The following is a 20,278-nucleotide window of genomic DNA, read 5'->3' on the forward strand; positions in this document are numbered from 1 at the left end:
TGTATATTATTATATTTCAGCTTCTGTATAGACTGCACGATATTTACCAACAAAAGTCTAGTTTTTATCAGTCACCATACCTATGTCCCCCTTTCCCCTTTCCCCCTCCCCCCATCCCTTTCCCCTCTGGTAACCACCAATCTGTTCTCTTTGTCCATGCATTTGTTTATCTTCTACATATGAGTGAAATCATACGGTGTTTGTCTTTGTCTGGCTTATTTCGCTTGGCATATTACCCTCAAGGTCCATCCATCTCGTCACAAATGGCATAACTTTGTCTTTTTTTTATGGCTGAGCAGTAGTCCATTGTACATATGTACCACCTTCATGCATTAATGGGCACTTGAGTTACTTCCAAGTCTTGGCTATTGTGAATAATGCTGCAATGAACATAGGGGTGCATATATCTTTTCAAAATAGTCTTTACATGTTTTTTGGATATATACCCAAAAGTAGAATAGCTGGATCATATGGTATTTCTATTTTTAGTTTTCTGAGGAATCTCCATACCGTTTCCATAGAGACTGCACCAGTTTGCACTTCCACCCGCAGTGTGTGAGGGTTCCCTTCTCTCCACATCCTCTCCAACACCTGTTATTTCTTGTCTTGTTAATTATAGCCATTCTGACAGGTGTGAGGTGATACCTCATTGTAGTTTTGATTTGCATTTCCCTGATAGCGATGTTGAGCATCTTTTCATGTGCCTGTTAGCCATCTGTGTATCTTCTTTGGAAAAATGTCTGTTCAGGTCCTCTGCCCATTTTTTGATGGGGTGTCCATTTTTTTGTTGTTGAGTTGTATGTGTTCTTTATATATTTTGGAGATTAACCTCTTATCTGATATATGGTTTGTAAATATTTTCTCCCAGTGGGTGCGTCTTTTAGTTGTGCTGATAGTTTCCTTTGCTGTGAGGAAGCTTTTTAGTTTGATGTGGTCCCATTAGTTTATTTTTTCTTTTGTTTCCCTTGCCTGGTGAGACATGGTATTCGAAAAGATACCGCTAAGACCAATGCCGAAGAGTGCACTACCTATGTTTTGTTCTAGGAATTTTATGGCTTCATGTCTTACATTCAAATGTTTAATCCATTTTGAGTTAATTTTTGTGTATAGTATAAGACAATGGTTTACTTTCATTCTTTTGCATGTGACTGTCCAGTTTCCCCAACACCATTTATTGAAGAGGCTTTCTTCTCTCCATTGTATCTTCTTGGCCCCCTTGTGAAAGATTACCTGTCCACAGATGTGTGGGTTTATTTCTGGGCTCTTGATTCTGTTCCATTGATCTGTTTGTCTGTTTTTGTGCCAGTACCATGCTGTTTTGATTACTATAGATTTGTAGTATATTTTGAAAGCAGGGGTTGTGATATCGCCAGCTTTGCTATTTTTTTCCTCAAGATTGTTTTGGCTATTTGGGGTCTTTTGTTATCCCATATAAATTTTAGGATTCTTTGTTCTATTTCCATGGAAAATGTCATTGGGATTCTGATTGGGATTGCACTGAATCTGTATATTGCTTTAGGTGATATGGACATTTTAATTACGTTTATTCTTCTGATCCACGAGCACAGAATATCTTTCCATTTCTTTATGTCTTCTTTGGTTTCTTTCAATAATGTCTTATAGTTTTCAGTATATAGGTCTTTCACCTCCTTGGTTAAATTTATTTCTAGATATTTTATTCTTTTTGTTGTGATAGTAAATGGGATTGTATTCTTGATTTCTCTTTCTGCTAGTTTGTTGTTAGTGTATAGAAATGCAACTGATTTTTGTATGTTGATTTTGTACCCTGCAATTTTACTGTATTCACTGACTATTTCTAGCAGTTTTTTGGTGGATTCTTCAGTTAGTGTTTTCTATATACAAAATAATGTCATTCACAAATAGCAAGAGTTTTACTTTTTCCTTTCCAATTTGGATGTCTTTTAATTCTTTTCCTTGCCCAATTGCTCTGGCTAGATCTTCCACTATTATGTTGAATAAGAGTAGCAAGAGCGGGTTCCTATTCTTAGAGGAACAGCTTTTGGTTTTTCACTGTTGAGTATAATGTTAGCTACGAGATAATTCAATTCTTGCAGAATTTAGGAGACACTGTAGAATTACCATTTCATTTTAGGGATGAAGTAACAGGCACAGAGAGGTTAAGGTCACATGCTGGTAGGTGGCAGAGCCAGGCTCCTAAGGCGCTACTGCTCACAGGTGGGGGCCCATGGAGCCCAGGGAGATAAAACAGAAAATGCAGTCTGTGCCTCGTGATGCCATGGTCTAACAGAGAAAAGAGACATATGCACAATTCCAGGGTGACATATACAGAGGACAATAGAGAGATTCACATAAAGGCTGGTGGAGGTCAGCAGAGGGAGCAATTGCTACTGATTGGGGAGCTGAGGAAGACTGCCTGGAGGAGGTGGCACTTTAGCTGTGTTGTCCAGAAGGAAAGGACTTCGAGACATAGAGATGGTTGGTGTGGGACAGGAGCAAAGAGAGCACTGGCCCTGTGTCCGAGGGTCTGGTACCAGCCCCGAGACTCCCAGGTGAACCTCAGGGGGCATGAGCAGGAGTAATGCAAGATCAGTATTGAATTCAACAGGTGTGTTCTGTCTTTGTGAAGTTCCAATTGGTCAGTTAAGTCCAACTATGTCGAGCACAGTGGGCCTCAACCACAGGCACAGGGCCACGTGCCTGTCCCCTGAAATGAGAGTGAACTCTTGGTGGCAACCAAGGAGCCATGGCCTTGTCAGCACCCTTGTCCAGGCTTGACGAGCTACAGGCGAGATCTCAGGTTGCTGGGACATCTTGTTGGCTCTTCAGACCCTGAGATGGGCTCTCACACTTTCTCAGGTTTATTTCTTATCAGATTCAAGATGCACACCCACGAGGGAATGGACCTTCCCAGTTATCCATAACACAGCTTCAGTGGTGCTGGAGTCCCGTGTAATTAACAAACCCTTGGAGACGTTTGTTTGCACGTGTGCATCAAGATAACCTGAATTTTAGGTGAGTGTGTACTTGTTTGTTTTTAAAAGTGAGTCTATTTATTACTGCTTGTATTAGTTTAGTTCTTCGTTGCTGTAACAGACACCAAACTTAGGAAACCTAACTTCAACAAAAATGAGGAATTAATAATGTGGGTATCTTGGAGAAGCACAGCCAGGAATGCTCTCAGGCCTCAGAAAAATACTGGAACCAGTTACCCGGGAATGAAAATGGAAGCAGAAAGCTGATGGTAAGTCTACTGCACCTCTCGTATTGTCAGACTTCTCTGTTTTGTTCACGTCCTCTGTCCCTCTGTAGACTGCTGACTATGGTCCGTATGATATTCCACAGCCAAGCCACAGCTTCCCACAAGGATCACCCAAAGATAACCTCTGAAAGCATTCCAGAATATGTCCCTTTAGGGGTTTCTTATGCATGAATGTATACTTTTAACAAAATCAGGGTCATATGTTACATATTCTCTATTTTTCTACATACTCATTTTTAAGAGCTGGCTAGTATTTACCATATGGATGCCCAGTAGAATTTCTCATGTCCAACTTGATCAGAGTAACTTAAACCTTTTATTTCAACTTAAAACATACCCCAAGACATTAATTTTTTATTAAAACATACTTACCAATCTAGAGAAAAGCCTTTGGCTCTTCTCCCTTACTTTTTTACAGCTGTCAACTATCACCAAATTCAACAGTGTTGGTTTTTTTGCTTTTTGTTTTTTTTGGCAGCTCACCTTTATCCAGTCTTTCTAAAACATTCAATCCAGTTTTTGGAGAAATAAAAATCTCTCTTTTGTCATTTCATTGATGTACATATTATTTAAATAAATTACATAATTGCAATAAAATCTGCAGCAGCATCAACTGGTTTGGGAGCAAACACAACCGATTCCCGGCGAGCACACGACTCACCTGGTGGAGGACAGGTGTGCGGGTTAGCTGGAGAAGAGCCTGCTGCTGTGGGCGCCAGTGTACTGGGTGCAAGACCGCGAGTTCTTGTAAAGAAAGGGGAGTTATGGCCAACCTGGGGGCCGCTTCAATTTCAGGGAACACTTCTACTATACAGCAATTCACTTAACCAGCTTCATAGGTTGGGCGTCTAAAGGTTTGTGGTTTTTTCCTCACTGTTGAAAGTGAGGCAGCATTAAATCCACCCAGATAATTCTTTTGGGCACTTTCATAATTATTCCCAGAATTGCAACTACTGGGTAAAATTACACACATTTTAAAGACTTTAAATACACATTTCCAAATTGTTCCCCAGGACGGTTTCCCTGGACTTGATCTTTTAAAACAGAATTTAAAATGTTAAGAGACCTTTTAACAGGGAGTCTAATTAAGCAACTAATTTCATTTTTCTGCATGAGGCAGGAATTTAAGTCCGATTCTTTATCTTGAAACAATGACTTCACTCCTTCCAAGACATGGCAGAAAAACACCTTCCTTTTGTTTTCTGTGACAACAGCAACCAGTTCCCACGGATGAAATTTATTTTTCATCTAGTGATTCAACCCATTTGGTTTCAGGATGTGGCCAGGCAAAATGAGCCAAAAATGCAAGATTAGGGCAACTTGATTTTTAGGCTGTGCATATAGCTGAGCTTTGGGTTTGGCTGATACAAACAGTTTCCATGGTTTGAGAGTTTTTGTTGTAGCAACAAGGCCCTTGGGCAGCAGTCTGTAAAATGTGAGGTCCCTCCCTGAGGAACATTTTGAACTCAGAGAGTCAAAGGATGGGATCAGGTGGTGCCTTGGACAAGTTCTCTGGAGTGCCCATCCTACCCCAGGCTCAGGCCAAAAGGAAAACAGTCATCAATTTCTCCGAAGAGTTTTTCCACTGTTTGGAACTTCCCAACTTCCCAGTGGTAGTACTCAGCTTGCCAGTGGGGCTGGAAGGGGGGCCACCAGCAGAGGTGCATGACTCAGACTAATGTAAAGTCACCATCATGATGAATTTGAAGCATCTGCTGTCCTCTGACCCCCTCCCCACAGTTTTTGGGATGAGGGGGTGGATGCCTAAGAGGGCTAACTTGCTCCTCCCAAAGAGTGTTTGTCGGTGGAGATCATGGGAGCAGGGGGCTTGAGAATGGATTTGGAGCGGGTGCTGAAGATGAAGCTGACACACGTGGGCCAACCGGGTCGTCCATTGAGAGCTGAGCAAACGCCAAGAGCCAAGGAACTGGGCCAAAACGAGGGCGTTTGAGTAACCAGGAAAGTGGTGGGCCAGCGAGGCATGGTCTGGGCAAATTCTGCTGAGACTAGATGGCACTGCCCCTTGAGAGCTTTTTCTCACGTGTTTGGCAAACACTGTGCAGGTTAATTGTACTTGTTTTAAAATGCTGAGGTGAAGTGGGCCGAGAAGGCCGTGAAAGGATGCCAGCATGTGGCGCTGGGAAGTTGGGGAGTGTGTTTAACTCCAGGCTTTTAAAAAGGAGAGAGACCAGAAGAATCAGAGGGACCTGCCTCTGACAAGGTGGTCACTCCTCATCCCATAGGCAGGGGACAGGAAGGGTCTCTGAATTCCTCTTAGATCTCTCTCCCAATTGCTTATAAAAGTTTGAAATATGCTAACGGAAATTCACTGTTTTGAGGAATATATACTATCTGAAAGCAGTTTCCAAAGGAAAGATACAAATATGTAAAACATGTGTGAGATAAATGAATACCGATACCATGCACCTGGTTTATGGAAAGTGGTTCATCCTTCGCTGGCCGTCCTTTGCAGGCTCCTCCCTCTCAGAGAGAACTGACATCCTGATTTTTGCATTAATCATCACCTTGCTTTTCCATAAGATTTTACCTTTCATATTTATTTCTCCAGAAAACATAGTTTGGTTTTACCCATATTTGAACTTTATATAAGTGGACTCATACTATATTCTGCAACTTTTAAAAATCAATGTTGCGTCTTGGGATTTATCCATGTTCTTGCATGTGTTTATAGTTCACTTGTTTCATTGCTATGCAAAATTGTATTGAGTGAATATGCCACAACTTAAATTTCATTCTACGATTGTGGACATTTGGACTATTTCCAGATTTTTGCTGTCACTAAACAGTGCTGCTCTGAACATGCATGGGTCTTTGGTGCATACATGCAAGAGTTCCTCCAAGTTTATTCCTAGGAGAGAAGTGCAATCACAGGTCTTGTGAATCTTCAAATTTATTAGAAAATGCCAAATTATTTTCCGAAGTGGTTGCACCAATTTAAATTTCCACCAGTGGTGTGTAAATGTTAAAAGCATCACTGATACTTGTTATTCTCAGAATTTTTAATTTTTGCTTTTCTAGTAGGCATGAAATACTATTGTAGTTTTAATTTGCATTTTTCTTACTACTAAATAAGTTGATATTTTCCAAGTTTATTGATATATTTTCTCTTTTGTAATGTCTGTTCAAAGTTTGACCCTTTTTCCTTTTTTTGTTTATAGAATTTCATTATATATTCTGAATATGTATTAAACTTTTGTCAGTTGTATTTGTTGCAAGTATCTTCTCCCAATTGGTGGCCTATCTTTTCACAGTCTTTATGGCATCCTTCAACATACAGAAGTACTTAACTTTAATGTAGTTGATATTTACCAAGTCTTTCCTTTATGGTTTGTCATTTTAGGCCTTATTTAAAAAAATGTCTTCCTATCTCATGGTCATAAAGGTATTCTCCTATTTTTTTCCCCATGAGTGTAAAGTGTTGCCTTTCTCTCTTAAGTCTTCATGTCACCTGCAATTGATTTTCACACAAGCTGTGAGGAAGAGAGCCAAGTTGATTGGTTTTCCTTACAGATAACCAAGTGTTCCAGGATCATTGTTTAAAAAGTCTATCTTTTCTTTACTGTTTCACAGTCTCTCCCTGCCATAAACCACACGTGTGCTCCCTGTCCTTTTTTATCCCTGACTCATACTCCACTGTTTTCATTGATATAGCTACATAATAATCTTGATATCTGATTAGGTAAATTTCTCTCCTCCCAACCCAATTTTTTATCAAGATAACCCTTGCTACTTTTAGTTCTCTGTACTTCCACATGAATTTTAAATAGCTTGTCTAGTTATATACCTACCCACATACATACAAAAGGGAACATTAAAAATAAATCTCTTGTGCTTTTTATTTCCATTGCATTGAATTTATAGATTTTAGGAGAATTTGCATTATTCCAATATTGAGTTAACCACTTCGTAATGTGTTCCAGCTCTACACTTATTTTTTATCTTTGAAATATTTTGTAATTTTCTATGTGAAGGCCTCGCACATCTTTTATTAGATGTATAGCCACGGGGCCAGCCCCTATAGCTCTGTATTTTTGACGCTGTTATATGACTGTGTTTTTAAGATCATGCCTTAGACTTCTTTGTTCCTATATTATGTATCTAGAATTGTGAACCTGAACATACGGTTCAGGTGAGAGACTGTGATGATTTGAACTAGGGTCAGGGAGCTGACGGTGGAGGTTGTAAGACTGTGCATATGTGTTAAAGATCGAGCCATCAGGATTTGTTAATACGGTAATGCATTGTGACATCGACATCTTGTATATATTCATATGTATTTGGGGGATTTTTTTATATGAGCTCATCTTTTGAAACATTATTTTTGGCAATTTTTTGCACCTGGGTCAAAAATGGTTTCTGTCAGAGAGAATTTCCTCTTGCCTATGCCAGGCTCCTGGGCAACCACCGACCCCAAAGAACTTTAAACTATTCAGTTTGAGGAGCTGGGTGACCTAGATTGCATGAAGCCATGCAAGACCTGGCTTGTGCTAAGAATACTCAAGGAGGCTTTTTCTCCCTTCCAGCATGCCCACGACTTGAGAGAGGCAGTTTCGTTACATTTCCCAGGGATGGGGCAAGTTTATTTCTGGTCCACCCCTTAACTGAGCATGTTGCCCCCAGGAGCTCCAGCTTCAGCGGGGTCTCTCATCAGCCTCCCCACTGTCTGTGTACAGAGCATTCTCTCTTCCTCCCGGGACGCTTTGCGGAATGAAAAGTGAGACTCAGTTTTCCTGGGTTTGGCAAATCCTCAGGGCAAAAGCCAACATAAGTGATCTGGTTACCCTTCTGGCTTCTTGCTTTAAATTTAGGTTTTTCAGCCTCAGAGAATATCTTGCTTTCTGGACAGCTCATCAATAAATTTAAAAAGATGCTAAAAGACATTTTATCCAGGGTTTTTCATTGTTTCCAGTAGTAGAATTGATCACGGTCTCTAGCCCACCAAGCAGCCAGAAATGGACACCAACTTTGCTCCTTTAATCTGAGGCTCTGGGCCTTGTTAAAGTGCAAATGCCCACACCTGAGACTGCATGCTAAGGCGGCACTTCTCACAGTGTCGTCTTAAAGCCACTTCCACAACATCATCTGGTACGCTTGTGAAAAAGCTGATCGTGGGTCAAATCTCAGACTTCCTGATACAGATCTGGGGATGGAGGGAGGAAGAACTTTTATTACGTGTTCCAACAGGGAATCACTTTGTTGTTATCCGTCTTTTATGCTTTTGTACAGATCAGTTTCTGAAACAAATTTTCATTTAAAAAGCTTAGAAATATTTGATATCTGGAGGCAAAAGGCTTCCTAATATTGGCATAAAAAATGGCTTTCTTCTGCAAGGAATACAGGTTCACTGATTCCATTTCCCTGACCACTGCAGTGGGGGTCCTGCCAACCTTTCTCCTTAATCTGTAGGTTATTTAGTCCCAAGACCAGTCTTTAACTTGTTTTACTGAGTTTTCTTGAGACCATCCAAGGAAATGTGAAGGACGCTCATTTTACAGTCACATTTACAGAGAAACCATGGAGCCTCAGAAAGGTTAAATAGCCTCTCCTTTTAGAAAGAGAGAGAGAAAAAAAAACCTTTAAACTTTCTTATAAAAATATGTTTGAGTACAACTCCAATTGTTCTCTTAGGAGCAATTCTTTGAAATGGATTTACTGGGTCAAAAGGTATGCATATTTTAAGACTCCCCATCCCCTAATAAAAGTAGCTTTATTATCCTGATTATAAAAAAAGTACCAGTATAAGCTCAATGTTAGATATGTGCAGATACTTCAGAGAGATTTAAGAAGAAATTAAAATTACCCCAAACCTGCCACTCAAGAAACCACAGTTAAAAATGTTCATATATTATATATCTTGTGGGATTTTTTTTTCTTATGAATACAAACATTTTATTTTTCAAAAACAGAATAATCCTGTTTGTAATCTGATTTTTTCATCAACTTTATGTTGTAGATATCTCTGCATGTCTGTAGGTGTGAATTCTGGAAAACTGAGCAGTACTTTATACATGCTGTCCACAGTGTGCTTGGCATCTAGCAGAACACCCGCTACTAGCAGGGTCTTCATTCGTTCCCTCAACAGACGGTCCTTACTCTGCAACCCTCCTAGAAATCAACCCTGGTCTTTGTTCCCTCCTCTCCTCAACACTGCCTGTTGGATGAGGGGTGAGAAGAGGCCAAACAATCCTTTAGGCCAGGCACCTAAGGTGTGTTCTCATAAGCAAAAGATGAGGTACGAATGAGATTCCATTTCTTAAGAATTTGGATTCAGACATAATCAGAGGAAGAGATAGCAGCAGGAGTAGAATTGAAAAGTCTTCTTATAGTGTGAGAATGGAGCAGTCATAAATGACCAAATTTAAGGCACATTTACAAAAAAACAGAAACTGTGAGGTAAAGACAAGATATGGAGAGGGAGGAAGCCAGCTGGTGGGGTGCAGGAAGCAGCAGTCAGTGGAGGTGCCTGAGTCAGCTCATGGGGGAGCGCTAGAGCGAAACCCACTCTCAGTCCTCTGCTCCTTCCCTTGGTGCCTCCCTCTGGGACTGGGGTGACCCACGTCTACTGTCACCCTGCTGTTAGCTCTCTCTTAGATTCCATCTCCCTGGTTCTCCATGTGTCCTTACAAGTCCGTCTACCATTCATCCACCCGTAGAGTGATAGTTTGAGCGAGTCTCTGTTCCCTGAAGCTAAAGAATATAAACACACAGATATTTTGGTCAATTATACCCAAGAGTTACTTAGGGGGATGGATTTTTGGTTTTAGCTCTATAGTCTTTTTTTATGTGTGCAAATTTTTGTTTAAATATATTTCTTACTTCTAATTTCATTGCAATGTGGTTAGGAAGTGTGACCTGTACAGTTTCTGCTTGTTGGACTATGACTTTTTCTTTGTGGCTGAGAATAGTGTACACTTCTGCATGCGCTGAAAGGAGTGGGCATTCTCAATTTGAAGGGACAGTATTTTAAATTAACTTTATTAAATATATTATTTAAATGCTCTTTGTCTTTATTTTTGGCTTCTTGATCTGTCAGCAACTGAGAAGTAGTCTGCAAAAGTCTTCATTACTGTACTGCCTCCGACCATCTTTCCTCTTGCACTTCTAGTTGTCACTTTTTATAGTTTGATGTAATTCATTTCCTTAAATGCTTTTTCTTTTTAATGTCAATTGCCTTGACACCCTTTGTCTGATACTAATATGGCCACCTTGCTTTCTTTTTTGTGTATATTTTTGATCTATCTTTAGTCATCCTTGTATTTTTAACTTTTCTATATCACATTTTTTGTTCAAGTATGTCTCTTATTGGAAGTATAGAGATTTTATTGATACTTTTGTTTAGACCTCTCTGAAAGTCTCTGGAATTAACAGGATGAGTTCAGACCCTGTCTAGCCATCTCCAAGTCCATTTGGTTTTCTTCCTGGGCCCACAGATTCCCTTGGTGCCAGATGTGGCTGCGTGATAGTTCTGGCTCACTGAAAATGGTGAAAACGAAGTGCGTTCACTACTTAGGCATTATCGCTTCGCTCTTTCTGGTTTGCATGGCAGTGCCCAAGGCAGCCTTGTAAACCACAAGTGAAAGGGCAGAGTCTCTAGTAATCTGAGTCCCTGAATAACTGCATGGAGCAGAGCCCCTCTACTGCCAACTGGACTATGTATAAGAGAGAAATAAACTTCTATTGTGTGAAGCCACTTAGCAGCTACTGTCACGGCAGCTAGTGTGAACTAATGCAAGAAATGGTAAAGAAAGTGGGTACTATCAACAAAAAAGCTAAAACATATAGTCCTATCTTAATAGTTGGGGAGTACGCAGCAAAGAAACTGATATCCAAGGCGGGGGATGGAGACCCATGATTTGCAATGGCAAAATATTTGGGAAAAACTTTGTCAGTGATAACTTACAAGGTAGATAAAATGTCTACTAAGCCCATAGTTCTAGAGGAAGAAATTGAATGAAAGAATCTTAGTTCTGTAAGCAGTAACTGCCTGGCTCTAAAGCAGAAAAAAAGAAAATGGAGTCCAGAAATTTGGGGCTTTTAAGTAGGAAAATCTGACTGCCTCCAGAACTCAAATGGCAGGAAATTAGGTTGAAAGAAGATTTTGAGGAGTTAAGTCCCTTCAAGACTCAGTCCTAAGGCAAAGAATTCATTAAAGGTATGGTATTCCCTTCCAAGCCTCCCCAAACAGCCACCATGAAATTGAGAAAGAGTGGAAAGGAGTTCAGCAATTAAAAAATAACTTAGCTTTGGGAATTATGTCTAGGAAAGAAATTTGGGTGTGGTTACTGACACAGAACTTCCTGGAAGCAAATAAATTAGAAGCTATTACGAGTTTGGAGAGAATTGTATAGCCAAAGAACCAAAAGAGCTTGGTTGCCATTAGAAACCTCCTCTCTGATCATGGAGTGAATGGTGGATGCAGGTGATGTGTCCATGTCATGATATGGCAGCCAAAGACTGCTTATACTGGCCAAAGACTCGGGACATGGTCAGACCCAGTCGGGACTCCTTCTAGGCATTTTCTACCCTGTGTTTGATAAAGTGGCTGCACAAGAGGCCAAATTCTGCTCCTCAGCCCAGTCTCCTGCCCTGTCTCTGCCCACACCTCAGGAAGGGTCCCACAGCACTAGAGAAGCAGTGCAGGCCTGCAGGCTTTCTCTTTGTTCTGGCTGCACTTGGCCCCAGGCTTTCTGTGCAGCTCCTGTGGGACGCTGATGATTGGCAAACAGAAGGTTTCAAGGGAGCCGGCCTCATCCATCCCACAGCTGTCTATCACTCCCAGCCAAGCTCAGTAGTGTTACTAAGGTTCCCTAAGGGTCCCTCCCTTCCCCCGCTCCCTCTTCCCTCCCCTTCCTTTTCCTCTCTCCTTCTCTCTTGGTCTCTTTCTCTTTCATTTCTAGCTTTATTGAGCTAGAATTCACTTCCCATACAATCCACTCATTTAAAGTACACGATTCAATGATTTTAGTATAGTCACAGATATGTGCAACCATCATTGCTGCCAGTTTTCGAACATTTTCATCACCTCAAAAAGAAACACGTACCCTTTAGCTATTCCCCCTTCTCCCCTCCCCAGCTCTAAGCAACCACTAATCTACTTTCTGTCTCTATAGATTTCCCTATTCTGGATGGAATTATATAGTGTGTGGCTTCTTTCACTTAGCATAATTTTTTTAAAGTTCACCCATGCTTAGTATGTCTTAATTTTCATTCCTTTTATGGTCAAATAATATTCCATTGTATGGATATACAACATTTTGTTACCTATTTGTCTGTTGGTGGACATTTGGGTTGTTTCCATCTTTTGGCTAAAATGAATAACGATGCTATGAACAGCAAAATTCCCTTTGCTTATTTCTCACAAAATCCTGTTCTTTTCAAGAAAGAAGGTTCCAAGTCACCATAGGGCTTTCCTTTAGTTTGCTTCCCTCTGCTCTCCATCAGGGTTCCTTGAAATCCTGGCAGACTACTGGTTCTTTCCTGGTTTCGAGGGCTGCTGTGGGTTTCCCCTATTTCAATATTCTCTTGGTAATTTTAGTCAGGATCTGGAAGGGAAAGATTGTGCTGGCTTTGCTTTAAGTACCTATATCTATTCTTATATCCTCAATAAGAGAATATTGAGTGCAAGTTAAGTTTTTTAAATAACCCAAGTTCATCATCACAAACCTGAATTAATGACATACATAATTCTGTTTATTTCATGAAATGGCCTTAGAAAACTATTTTCCCCGTAGTTATTACCATCGTCATCAGCAGCCATACTTATGACTTATTGAGCACCAAGTATGTAATGAGCCAAGGATGGCAAAGGGTAGTTAGAGAACGATATTTCTACATTTTAAATCTATGCTATAATTAGGACAAATGTTGAACCAACATAATCTTTTGAAAAATTTTAAATACACAAGTACACAGAAAAACGAACAATTACAAATAATGATAAATTCTATGAATGGAATTAACAGGATAAAGTGAGAGGGGACAAGAGGGAGGGACCTACTCAGAGTGTTCAGGGGAGAGCTATCCAAGGAGAATTCACCATTTCACCACTTACTGCAATACATTTGATTAACAAGACTAAAAACTTAGGGTCCGGTCCATGGCTGAGTGGTTAAGTTCCCACACTCGGCTTCAGCAACCCAAGGTTTACCTGGTTGGGATCCTGGGCTCGGACATGGCACCGCTCATCAGGCCACGCTGAGGCGGCGTCCCCCACGCCACAACCAGAGCACTCACAATTAGAATATACAACTACGTACTCGGGGGCTTTGGGGAGAGGAAGAAGAAAATAAAAAGTTTGGCAACAGTTGTAACAAATAGAAATGGCAAGCAATAGGATATATTGGAGGATATGAGGAAGCCATTTGGTGTAAACCTAATTCGGCTTGACCTTATTTTTCCAAAAGGGCCTGACCGTGGCTGTTGAGCATGCATTGCGTATCTGCTTCAGACATTCCCTATGGCAAGAACAAAGGCCCTTGAGATAAAGGTGCAACTTCTCTCCCCCTCCCAACGTTGGCATTTCCTTAAGGATTAAGCATCTTTCCTTAGGCTAGAAACTGATTGCTGTGCTCACCTGTGACCACCCAGCTCGAGACAATAGACTTGCCCCTGCTACGCCGTCTGAGATAGCAGACCCACTACCTGCTGTGTCCATCAAGTGCTGTGCCGACAGGGCAATCTCGTGACTATTGTGGGAGGGACATTTCAATCCTTTGTGAAACATCCTGTTTGGGGGGTAAATAACCACTCTGTATACCTCACATCCTTGGTGCCCTTTCAGGAAGAAAGGCCCCGGGCCATGGTCCTCAGATTTCAGCTCAGAATAAACTCTCCCAAATTTTCATTTACAGATTGGTTATGGATTATTTTCGTGGACAGTTGTCAGCTCAGGTACCCATCTTAAGGAAAAATAACCGTTTTAAATCTGAACCTTTTCACTTACCATCTTTTACCATCGGGCAGCACTTCAAGGATGAAGTAAATCGAGCAGGCAGTTGGTTCCCACCGGCTTGCACTCCTGGACGGGGATTCCCACCAGGCTGAACAGGCAGGGCAGGCACGTGGGCAGACGCTGGTGCCCTCACCACCACCCGGTCCAGGAGCGCTGGGCGGCCCGCGCTGCCCTTTTGAAGGAAGGTGTGGCCACATGATTTCCCTTGGCCAATGAGGGGCGAGCAGAGTAACGTGCGTCACTTCCGGCGCGGGGGTGGGGGGGCGGGGTGGGGAAGTTTTAAGAGCCAGCAGTCATCACCTCCCATGCCCCCCACCCTTTGGCCGCTGGGATTCCGGCGGCATGTGGAGGGAGCTTCTGGCCCAGCTTCCGGTGAGCCGCCGCCTGCCCACACCTCGAGGCCTCTGCTGTGCCAGGGAGGCTCCGACTGACCCCTGCACGAGGCCCACGTCCGGTCACTTGGCCGCCTCAGGATAGCGGCCTTCCCGGAGCGGCCGCCTCCCGTCCTCGCGCCCCAGCTTCCGGTCCAGGTCCTGCTGTGCCCCACCTGGGTCAGCCCGCCCGGAGTCCACCGCGGCGAGGCCCTCCAGCGGGCCTGGAGTCGAGCCCCTGGGGCGGCGGGCCCTGGGCCGTCCGGGCGAGCTCCCGAGGCAGCGCCCCCGCTCCTCGCCCCTCCACGAGGCCGGCCTCGGGGGCCCGGCCTGGCGCCGCCAGGCCCCAGCGCCGCGGGGGCACTTGGTCCCGTTGGGTTGGCGCGCTGGGCACGGTGAGTAGGCGCCGCCGTCCCGTCCGAGAGCCGCTGTCCCTCCGTGTGCAGGCGCGCCCGGCCCCCGGGCCCCAGTTGGGGCGGGCTAGAGAGCGGGGCGCTCGACCTTCCAGCGGCCTGCCGGCCTTCGAGGGAGCGCGGCCTGGCGCGTCCGCGTTACGTGCTTACGTCAGCTCCCGGGCGCCCTCCGAGCGTGGCTGCCGTGCCGATGGCCCGCGGGCGCCTCAGGGTTAACGCGGGGAACCGAGGACGGCCTGCCGACAGCCAGCCCGGCCTCAGAGGCAGCGCCGCCCGCGCCTCCTTCCCTCATGTCGCCTCTTCTCGGCAGAAGTCTGTGTCCAGCCCCTGTTGGCCGGTGATCCCAGCGTCTCCGCGTGACACTGCCGGATGGGGTCGTTTTTACTCAAACAAACAGAAGAGCGTTCGGCGTGCCTCAGTTTCTCTTGCAGCAGTTCCCGTTAGTAGATCCCACGGCCCATCGGTCAGAGGCCGAGAAGCCTGGCGGTCGTTGAACTGGTGAACTGCGCGGGGTCGGCTTGCCCAGTAGGCGGGGGCCTGAGGAGGCGTGGGAGGAAGGGCGGCCGCGCTCCGTCCTCCGGGCTGAGTGGATGGCCCCTGAGCCCCTGACAGACTTGGAAGTCTGGGCCTGTGGTGTCCACTCCCGTCCTCCGGGCTGAGAGGACGGCACTGAGCCGCGACACACTTGGAAGTTCGGGCCTGTGGTGTCCACTCCCGTCCTCCGGGCTGAGAGGATGGCCCCTGAGCCCCTGACAGACTTGGAAGTTCGGGCCTGTGGTGTCCACTCCTGTCCTCCGGGCCGAGAGGACGGCGCTGAGCCCCTGACAGACTTGGAAGTCTGGGCCTGTGGTGTCCACTCCCGTCCTCCGGGCTGAGAGGACGGCGCTGAGCCCCTGACAGACTTGGAAGTCTGGGCCTGTGGTGTCCACTCCCGTCCTCCGGGCTGAGAGGACGGCGCTGAGCCCCTGACAGACTTGGAAGTCTGGGCCTGTGGTGTCCACTCCCGTCCTCCGGGCTGAGAGGACAGAGCTGAGCCAGCGACAGATTTCTGAGAAATATGGGCCTGGCACATGTCGCTCTGGGGTGGGCGCCACTGACACAGTGGCTTTCGGATGGCTAGATGGGAGTCTTCCTGATTTGTGCCCTGGGAGGAGGACAGCTGACAGCTGTTCACAGGAGATGCTGCTAAGAGTCCCAGAAGGGGCAGACCCTGTTGGAGCGAGGGGAGCCGCCCGCTGACCTTGAGCTTCCCCTGGCCACAACGGGTGACATTGTTCCCAGTTCTCAGTCGATATCAGCCCTGATATCAGTTCCCCTACGGTGAACCTGGCACATGTGGGTTAAAACCAAACACACACATTCCCAGGTCCCTGGGTCTTAGATTATGCTCATATGTAAATGCTTGTTTTTTTAGCCTCTGACTCCCTGAGCTATAGGGCCAAACAAGTTAGAAATTGTTCAAGCCCACGTGGCCTCACCCTGGGCTCCCACCAAAGTTGTGTCTAATCCCAGGACCTGGAAGTTCTCTTAGAGAGAAACTAATGTGCAAAGAATATCAAGAGACCAAAGCTTCCCAGGCCCACTCCTCGGCGTCCTGACCTCAGAGTCTGCCTTCTACCATGGAGATAAACAGCCAAGGACACTCAGCTGAAAAATCCTGTCTCCCTGGAAGCAGCCCAGACACAGGCCCATGGGAAAACGCTGACCAAGAAGACCACGGCCCCCTCCCCTACCGAAAACCCCAAATGAAAACCCTTACCCATTTCTTAATAGAGAGCCAGCAACTTTTGGGGCACTGGCCCTTGCTTTGCTCCCTCTGCCTGGCAAAGTAAAGCCTTTCCTTTTTCTCCCAAGACTCAGTTCTCTTTACTTGGATTGGCATCGGGATCAGAGACCAAACTTTCAGTAACATCATAAAAACGTAAAAAGGTACGTAAATCTTATTGGTGATGGTAAGTATACAGCCAAGTTAGATTCTCTTATATGGAAGCGGTGCATAATTCATTAGAACTGTAGTTTAAAAGTAAAAAAAAAAAGGAATGTAGTAAAAGTAGCTGTAACTACAATAATGTGTTATTAGTTACACAATATTAAAAATATGTAAATTGTAACAATAATAACCTAAAATGTGAGAGGGAGAAGTAAAAATGTGAAGTTTAGGAATTCTGTTGAAGTTAAGTTGTTATCAGCTTAAAATAGGGTATTATAATTTTAAGATATTTTGGGGCTGCCCGGTGGCGTAATGGTTGAGTTTAGGTGCTCCACTTTGGTTGCCCAGGGTTCATGAGTTTGGATCCCAGGCACGGACCTACACATTGCTCATCAAGCCGTGCTGTGGTGGCGACTGACCCACGTGCAAAATGGAGGAAGACTGTCATGGATGTTAGCTCAGCAACAATCTTCCTCACCAAAAAAAAAAAAGATATTTTATGTACTGAGAGGACCCTCCTAAGTCCACGTGTAGATACAGATAAATGAAGCACTTAGTGAAATTGTTTTTTTCGGTTTCTGTAAGAATTACCAAGTGAAAGTAGAAAACGTGGCAAAATCAGTCATTTAAGTTCAGATTCTTGACCTGCATTGTTGGTGTAGAGAGAAGCTTCTACAGCTAGAGGGACTACGGAAATTACGGGCTGTGCATCAGCGGCTTTAACTGAAAGGCCTCGGCTGCCGTTTTTGTTAGGCTGCTGTGGATACCCAAAAACACTGCATGAAGTGGGCTGTCTTCTAAGGACGCAGAGTTTTGGTACATCTCCTCTTCAGGGAGTCCCACAGCATCTTGGCTTTGCCGTCATCTGCAGCAGTGTTCCAAAGAGGAATTTCTGTTTCTGATTCTCGCAAATTTAAAAGTTTGCATGTGTTGTGTTGCCCTTTAGCAACAACCAGCAAGTCTTACGGGAAAAGAAAGTGTCTCAAGTCCAGGAAAGAAAACTGAGGAAAAGCAGCTGTCATCACACTCAGCCTTTCTGAGCCATTAATTTTGTTGTAGACTTCTCCAGAGCAACTCCGTTCTCTATCCCTGCTCAGCTCACTTGTGGGAGAACAGAAGGTCAGCATTTTCTCTGAACACATCATGCATTTTGACTTGGGCAGCACTAGCTTTCATACAAAACAGCTGAAATAGGGAATTCCGGTTTGTGTTCTTCACCAGCAGGGCCGTCTGTATCCGCTTCAGCCTGGGGAGCATCTGTCCCCAGGCCCTCCCTCCTTTTGTTTCCTAAGGCTCCATCCTTGGCTCTTGCTGGCACCAGGCTGCCCATGCTCTTGTGCAATGGATATGATTTGGGGTGAACTGAATGTTGCTACCTGATCTCATTCCCTACCTTGGTGTTGCCCCCTCTCTGATCATCTTCAGCCTTGAAATCCCCACAGGAACTCCTGTTGTCAGGCTCTCTGTCCTCCACTACCTCAATTCACAATTCTGCTCCTCAGTTCACAGGCTGACGCTAAGTGCTGTGAGGAAGTTTACAGGGTGACAGGAGAGACAACAAGAGGAGGGACCTACTCAGAGAGGGTGGTGTGGGGCTGAGGACTCCCGGGGCTGACCCTGCACACCCCGGGGATCTTTTGGTTCAGCTTCTATGTCTTATGTGTCTGTGTATCTTAGATCACTCCCCTGGGCAATCCTGCCAAATGCATTGCTTCCCTTATCTCCTCCATGCAGGCAATCCTCTCTTCTGAGCTCAAGTCCTGTGTTTCCAGAACTGCCTTGGTATCTTCTTCTGGGTGCCCACTGGCCCCTCAGCTACAACATGTCCCATATCCACCTCCCGTTTTCCAATTCCTATTTTCCATTCCAGCATTGCCCCTTTCAGGTCTCAGGGCCTTTGTCACATCGCTTCTTGCTAGAGTGCATCCCCAGCTCAGCTACATTCTGCATGGCTCCTCCTCATCCTTCTGGGTTTAGCGTAATGTCACCTGTACAGAGAGTCTGTCCCATACCACCCTCTCTGAGTAGGTCCCTCCTCTTGTTGTCTCTCCTGTCACCCTGTAAACTTCCTCACAGCACTTAGCATCACTTGTACTTATTTGTTTTATCTTTTCCTTGTCTGTGGTCTGAATTCCTGGTTGGATTACAAGCTCCATAAGGCAGGACCTAAGTCTGTTGTTTTCAGCACTAAATACTCCGAGGGCAGTGCCTGGCACATAGCAGGAGCATTAGGACCGTGTGGTGAATGGGCGGATGGACTTTGCTGCCAGCCAGTCCCTGAACTTTGGAGTCATGTTGACTTTCTCCTCTCCTTTGCTCTCCAAATCCAATCTCAAGCCTGTTAACTCTCTTGCTCTAAACCAGGCCCTCATTTCTGGATTATTACCATAGTCTCCTAATGAGTGGCCTGTTTTATCTGTTCCCTCTTAGTCTTTGTTACCCATTACTGCCTGGTGACTTTTCTTGAAGTATTTGTCAGGACTATTACTTTTCATAGTCAAACGTCTTGTACTTCCCTTGTACCTTAACCTGGCATTTGAGGTTTCCCAGTTTTGTTTTCCATCACTTCCCTTCCCATACTGTCTGTCTAGTCAAGCTGCATCTCTCGTGCACCATTCACACCCTGCCAACATGCCTGTGCCCATGTATTTCCATTAGCTGTACCCTCCTCCACCTTACTTTGTCCATCCCCAAGCCCACACCCCTGTCCCCAGCTAGAATTAGATCCTATTCTCTCAGAGTTTTCTGAGTTTTATCTTTGCTCTTTAATGACACATCACTTTCTACCTTGTAGTGTTTGTTTATACACATGCTGTTTTCCTAGGTGAACTGTAAACTCCTCAACAGAGAGGACTATGTACTTTTTGCGCTTTATTTATTCAATACCTAGAAAATTTGAGTTCAATAAATACTTGCTTAATGAATGCACAAGTGATATGTAATCTCCAAGGCAGATAAGCTACACTAAGTAGGTTAAGAGATGCCAGGTACTGTGAAATGTGGGAGTGGAACAAATAAGATTCCGTAGTTCAGGACCATTGTAGCTCTTCTCTCAAAAAGGGCTCATCTACTGGGGAGGTCCAAGGCTTCTCCATTACCTTCCTCTTTGGACCTTGAACTAGCCATGAGGACCCTAGCTCAGAGGCCATGTCAGAGATGGGTCTGATGCCTGGCTTCATGTCGTCTTTCACCCTATTATCTTAGCTTAGAGCTGACTGGACAAAATTTTGCTGAAACCAAAAATGACCACAAGAAACTTGGATCTAGATTGGAACTGGCCTAATGGAGAATGGGACAGTTACCAATTTTCCTTCATCTTCCTATTCCTCTCTCCTTCTCAGACATTAGGAT

General features: G+C 44.5%; 1 protein-coding gene across 1 annotated transcript in view; it reads left to right on the forward strand.

The window, feature by feature from the left end:
* FRMD6 (FERM domain containing 6) overlaps window positions 1-20,278 on the forward strand; it is a 285,594-nt gene that overhangs the window by 3,509 nt on the left and 261,807 nt on the right. Inside the window, exon 2 of the mRNA XM_070242932.1 lies at window positions 2,855-2,994. The gene's annotated coding sequence lies outside the window, so the exon portion shown is untranslated. The remainder of the gene's footprint in view (window positions 1-2,854; window positions 2,995-20,278) is intronic.

Source organism: Equus caballus, chromosome 1 (assembly GCF_041296265.1).
Source record: "Equus caballus isolate H_3958 breed thoroughbred chromosome 1, TB-T2T, whole genome shotgun sequence".
NCBI classification, from domain to species: domain Eukaryota; kingdom Metazoa; phylum Chordata; class Mammalia; order Perissodactyla; family Equidae; genus Equus; species Equus caballus.